We start from the raw sequence: 6000 nt of genomic DNA, 5'->3' as shown, positions 1-6000 counted from the left end.
AATGCTGTGCCTTGGAAACCTGGGGACAAACTGGAACCAGCGGAGATCTATGCCAGTTGCAGTGACGTTGCTCTGAGCAAGCAGCTCCTAATAGATTTACAGCCTCACTGAAATGCAAGCGAGGATTCCTCTGGCAAAACTATGCTGGGATAAGCTACGCTGACAGAAAAGCACTTTAGCTGGTGTATTCTGTGTTTACACAAGAGGAGTGCTTTATCGGTCTAGCTATACCAGCAAATCTCCCCTCGGGCTAGGTAGACTTCTCTCTGTGTAGCTGTATGGGCCACAGCTCCAAGGAGAAGATGCTCTCAAAGAAGAAGATGCTTTCCAAGGGGAGATGCATTTGGTGCTGGGTAAGAGGACTTGGGAGAGAGCTGAGCTTCCTCCCCACGGGGCAAGCGTTGCCCGACAGCCCGGACCCAGGCTGGAGCTCAGGTCATTCTGGCAGCACACCAGCACACGCCCTCAGTGCGGACACGGCGCGCTCTGGGGTAACCCGTAATTTGCATGGGTGCAGCTTGACCTGGTTTGAGCCCGTGTCTGCCGCTGGATTTGCATCTGTTCAGCTGAGCTGGTTTTGTTTCACTGCTGTGATTGTTTTCAATTCTAATGCGGCCCAGCACAAGGAAGTGGTGGCCTCCTTCCTCTCCTCCCAGCATCAGGGCTGGCTTTCAAAGCCAACCATCCATCTTGCACCGATACAGCTCTCAATTGTCAAAACTGCCTTCCCTGCCCTCCATGCTCCTTGACAAGCCCTTGCCCCACAGCTCTCCAAAGGTTCCCAGCGTCCCAGAGGGAGGGAGCAGCTCTTTTCACATCCCCTCCTGGGCTTCCCTCTGCTCTCTGGACCACCAAGTCATCTAACAGTACAAGCCTGCGTGACTCGGGTGTGGACCCAGGGCTGCCTTTCTGCTGAGTCAGCCAAACCACGTGGCTTGGGATCAGCTTTGGGGTTTTTGGGAATTTGTTGTGGTGACAGGATGATAGACCAGGGCCAGCTGCAGTGGTGTGGGCAAAAAACATCTTAGGCAGCATAAAACATTGATGCCAGCCACTTTCTGGATACATTTGCATTGGTGAGTGGATTTATAGTGATGTGGTCCTTTCCAGGGATGGATTTTTGCACTAGGTGTGGATAAATACCTTTGTTACAGCACTTAAACTTCTCCGGACGCACAGGGCAATTACATCTTCAGCAGGTAGAAATATGGCACAGGGAGAAGAAGGAGCCGGGCACCGGGCAGAGGGAGCCGTAGCTGCCTGATCAGCAGTGACAGGAGCTCTGGGAGCACGGGTGCATGTGTGCAGGCAGAGGGGGAGAAGTTGGAAGCCCAAGAATAAAGATGCCTGGAAGGTTCCCTGAATGGAATGGAGCACCCTGTATCGCTGCCTTTTTATTGCTGAGTAGTGAAGAGGGTGGGTTTCTAATACAAGAAAAATCACCTGGACATCCCAAGTCTGCATCCTTCTGCCATCATAGCTGCACACAGTTAGCTGAACATAGAGAAGATTAAGATATTACCCTATGCATTGGAAAGCCGGGGGTGGAAAACCCAATAAAACCCCTTTTGTACCTGGTGCCCATCTCCATCAGTGGAGAAACCATCCCCAAAGCTTCACCCTTGGCCCCCAGCAGCTGTTTTGTTGCTTTCTTAAAACGTGGTGCATCATTTAAGGTATTGTATTGTCTGCATACAACCCAAAAGCAGAGGAAAGGATGAAGACAACATCTCAGGGCAGATGTTTTTCCAGCACTGCTGTATCTCAGGGACATTGCCCACTCCTTTATCCAAAAGGGCAAGAGGAACAGGAGGCTCACATTGAAGGCTTTATATTAGCTACAGACTGAACTGGGCTGAGTAATGTCTTCTCAGCTCATACCTGTGTCTGCATTTGAAATATTTACTTTTCTGCTGGTTTAGCGTAAGATATTCTTTGTTTTTGTGGTACCAGGCTTCTTTTTCCCCCTAATTGTAGCATAAGCAATTAGCTGCAGGAATGCATGATCCACCAAGATTGTATTTTTTAAAGTATGAACTATATAAATTGTGCCAAACGTTGGTTTATCCTTCGCTTTCAGGAAGGAGCTTACGTAACTATATGGATCCTGATTTCACATTTAGCATTGTGGTGTTTTTAACTGGTTTTGATCTTGTATTTTTGGGGTGTTTGTTGGGTTCTTTTTGTTACGTGAAGTCTGCTTCCTGCACCAACAGAGTTCAGTTACACACAGTCCAGCCACAGCATCCCTTAGAGCAATACTCTGGCTAACAGCAGTGAAGTTCATGACACTGCTACTCTGAAAGGACAGAAAATGGAGGGAATAAAATTTAAAAAAAAAAAAAAAAATTTAAAAATAAAATCTGAGTGTATCTCCAGAATGCTCACACGGCTGCAGGCAGGATGTCAGAGCCCTGAGGAGGCACCTTAGGACCATGGGGCAGAGATTGGTCAAGAATTCAGCTCTCACCAGCACTGGAATTATTACCCTTGTTTTTATGAATGAGGAGACCGAGGTAAATGCAGCTACTGTCACATCTGTGGTCATCCCCTGCCTCACAGACAGGGCCAGGCAGGGAATATGGGTCTTCCTCTCCCCTGTCCCACACTATGCCTACAGGCAGGCTCCGTTGAGCTCCATCCCTCCCAGGTATTCATCTTCTGCCACGAACCATCCAGCTCGACAAAACTCCTTGTGTGCAGGAGCCAGAGAAACTCCTGGCAGGAGCCCGAGGCAGCTGTGCCTCACCACTGAACCTCTGCCACACGCCATGAAGCATCTAACCCAGGGCCTGGAAGCGCCTGGTGTCAGAGTCTGTCACTTCTGCCCGTGAATTGCTAAACACATCCTCTGCTGCAGGGTCACCGCACGCCGCGGCCAGGGGACTCTGCTCCTCCAGCTCCATCGGGAAGGAACAGGAAGAAAACGTAGCTGGAATCGTGTTTATTAAGCAAATGAATAGGTTGGGGAAGCACTAACCATGGTGTGGGCACGCTGTCTGCTCGCTGCCTGTGAAGCGGAGCCTGGGAATTAGAGGGGCTGGGGGAGCCAAGCAGGTGGTGGGTGATCGACGGCGTGTCAGGACACTCATGGCCCCCACGGGGCTCCTGCTGCCCCCCACCCCTTCCCCCAAACACTGGTGTAAAACTGGCGTGGGTGCCCAGAGCCCAGCTTGGGTTGCCAGCCCGCGGGGTGCGGGAGCCTGGGGGGATGCGGGGAGGCAGAGGCAGCCCGGACCGCCGCCGGGGCCGTGCAACCGAGCCAGAGCCTCCCCGGGCGGCCGCTGCCCTCCCCGGGAGCGGGCCAGAGGGCGAGCAAGAGGTTCCCCGTCGGTCAGGGATGCTCCCGGAGCGAGCAGCCGCAGGGAAGCACAAGGGCACCCCCGCACCCCCCACAGCGCCCCGGGGAGCGGCGAAGGGAGGAGAATCGGCAGATCGGCGGCAAAATCCTCCCTAAAACGCCCCGGAACGATGGGATCCGTCCAGCAGCGGGTAAGGACCGTGCGAGGCAGCCACAGCGGGGGAAGCCCCACGGCGGCGGGACCAAGTTTTCGTCCCCGTCCCGGCGCTGCAGAGCGGTGGGATGCTGGGACCGGGGTCCGGGAGGAGGGAGGACGGGCCGGGGGCGCGGATCGGTGCGCAGGCGCGTTGCTCCGCGCCTCTTCGCGCCCAGGTGTCCGCGGCTCCGCACACCCCACGGCTCTGCTGGGGAGGATCGGCCGGTCAGTACGTCCCTCCGCGCTTGTACCGGGGACCCCCCCCCTAAACCCCCGGGAGCCGTCCCGCCTGAGCAACCCAGTCGGGTGGGGGGCGGTCTCTGCCCCCCTGCATTGGGCAGTGGCAGCCCGGGCGGGCTCCGCTGCGTGGAGGGGGGACACGACACGACGACCACACCCCACTTTGCGCCCCTCCCCGCGGTGGAAATTACGCGGAAAATCTCCCGGGGCAGCGGGTCGAGGTGACAATCCGGACAGGTTGCTGCAGCCTCATTAACGATATAGATACGTGTTTGTTTAAATGTTTTTTTACAGGAAGAGGGGTGTAACTAATTACCATCCCCACGCGTTCTTTTGATTGCTGCCAAGTAGGAAAACTACCGAAGGGGACAGGGGATTAGCTGTGGGCTCTGGCCCCCGCTCCCGAGAGCGTGTTCACACCTGGGAGCATTTTTCGGTCCCCCACAGGAAACTGCATCCTCGTCAGGAGAGAGATGTGCGGGGGAAACTGAGCGCCCGGGAAGCAAGAAAACCGCTTCTCCTTGGAAACGGGGGATGCCCTCAAAGTAAGGGCACCAACTTTTATTTATTTACTTTTTTTAATAAGAGGGTAAAGCTGCAGCCTGCCCGGCTGCTGCTCTGCTCCTGCACAGCTCTGCCCCGTGTCGCAAAGGGAGTGTCCAGGGAGGCACCGTGTCCTTGCCACTCCTGGCTGTCTGCGCCTTTCCCGTGCCCGGGAGTTCCTGGAAAGGGAGAGTGTCGCCGAGCGTGGGAGGGCACAGCCGGGCGATGGACGGGCGCTGCCGCCGCTGTGCTTGGCAGCGGCCCCCGGCTGCAGCCCCACTTCTCCGGTGGTTGGCGTAGAAACGGAGCGGGTTACTCACGCTTCGGAGAGGGAGCGTCTCAAACAGCGTTATCCCCCCACCACCCCGAAAAGGTCCGAGCGGCTGAGCTGCCGGGCCCTTTAATTAATTAAAGCATCCCTCGGCAGAAGCCTCGCTCGGTCCCGGCGGCGGCATCACCTGCGCGGCGGCGGACGGGGAGCGGAGGACGCTGCTCCCGGGCCGGGAGCTCCGCGGAAGGCGGTGGGCAGCGCCTGCTCTCGCCTTGCCTGGCCGCTTGCTCCCCGCGCAGCCCAGACCCCTGTGCCGGTCCCTGACAGCTGCCGCTGTTGGAGCAGAGACCGAGGAGCAAGTGGATGTACTAGAAAGTTGGTCTCAAAACTTCCCCGTCTTTAGCCTCTTCCCTGCTTCTCTTGGTTTGTTTTCTAAGGAACCCAGTGCTAATTTTGGTCGCCGTGTTTAGGTAATTTCTTATGAATCCCTCAGCGTCTTCCACGCCTCTAGAAATATTATTCGTACGCGCACAACAAACAAGAAACCGAATTCTTCTTCGTGATTTTGGTCACCAAAAGAAACAAAACCAAGGCTTTCAGAGCTTGACGATTCCAAAGAATGAGAAAATCACGGTCGACTCTGTGTGTGACATTTCTGAGCAGGAAGAAAACCTGGGTTTTAGGGTAAAAACGACCAACGTTGCTACAAAATATTTTCTCTTCGAAAGGAAGAAAAGCTGATCCCAGACCTGTGAGCTCGGCGGTTCCCTTCCTCGTTTCTTTCTAAATCCATCTTGTCCCTTTAATACAAATGAACTTTAAGCTCCCCCTGTCTTTTATTATTTAGATTCCTAGTCTTAATGACGCCAGGAGCAGCGCAAGCACACTCGCTAATAATCGTCGCGAACTGCATTTCAAAGAAACATCCCTGGAAGAAAAACACCGTCGTTTAAAAAAAATAAATAGGGACTCCACCAAAAATGATAATGCGGAGTCCCTGCTGATGATGGGCTTAATGCAACTGCTGCAAATCAGCACCTGCGTGCTAGATAAGGCAGATAACACCTCCAACAGTTAGTTCGGGCACCCCCCCACTTTCCCCCCCCTCGGATTTATATTTAGATCGTTCATGTAGTCGGATAGAGGGTTGGGTTTGGGGGTTTAAAATTGGTTTTATTATCTTTTGTTTTTTTTCTCTTCCTTGATCCTTAGGGGAGAAAGCGAGGGAAGCACGAACTGGTTTAAACCTCGAGACGTGGGTCTATCCCCGGCCTTTAATAACAGCTCTAAGGCGGCTCGTCCCCGGGCACAGAGATACCGAGATCTCGGCAGCCAACGCTGTCCGAGGCCACCTTTTGTCCCCGCCACAATAAACAAACACTTGCTCCTCTCATGTAAATGAGCAGTGATCCGGATGCACCTTAAAACACTGGGAGAAGTCGTTGCTTT

The sequence above is a fragment of the Gallinula chloropus genome (genome assembly GCF_964237585.1).
Source record: "Gallinula chloropus genome assembly, chromosome: 16".
Lineage (NCBI taxonomy): Eukaryota > Metazoa > Chordata > Aves > Gruiformes > Rallidae > Gallinula > Gallinula chloropus.
The sequence above is the reverse complement of the archived record's forward strand: the minus strand, read 5'-3'. Positions refer to the sequence as shown.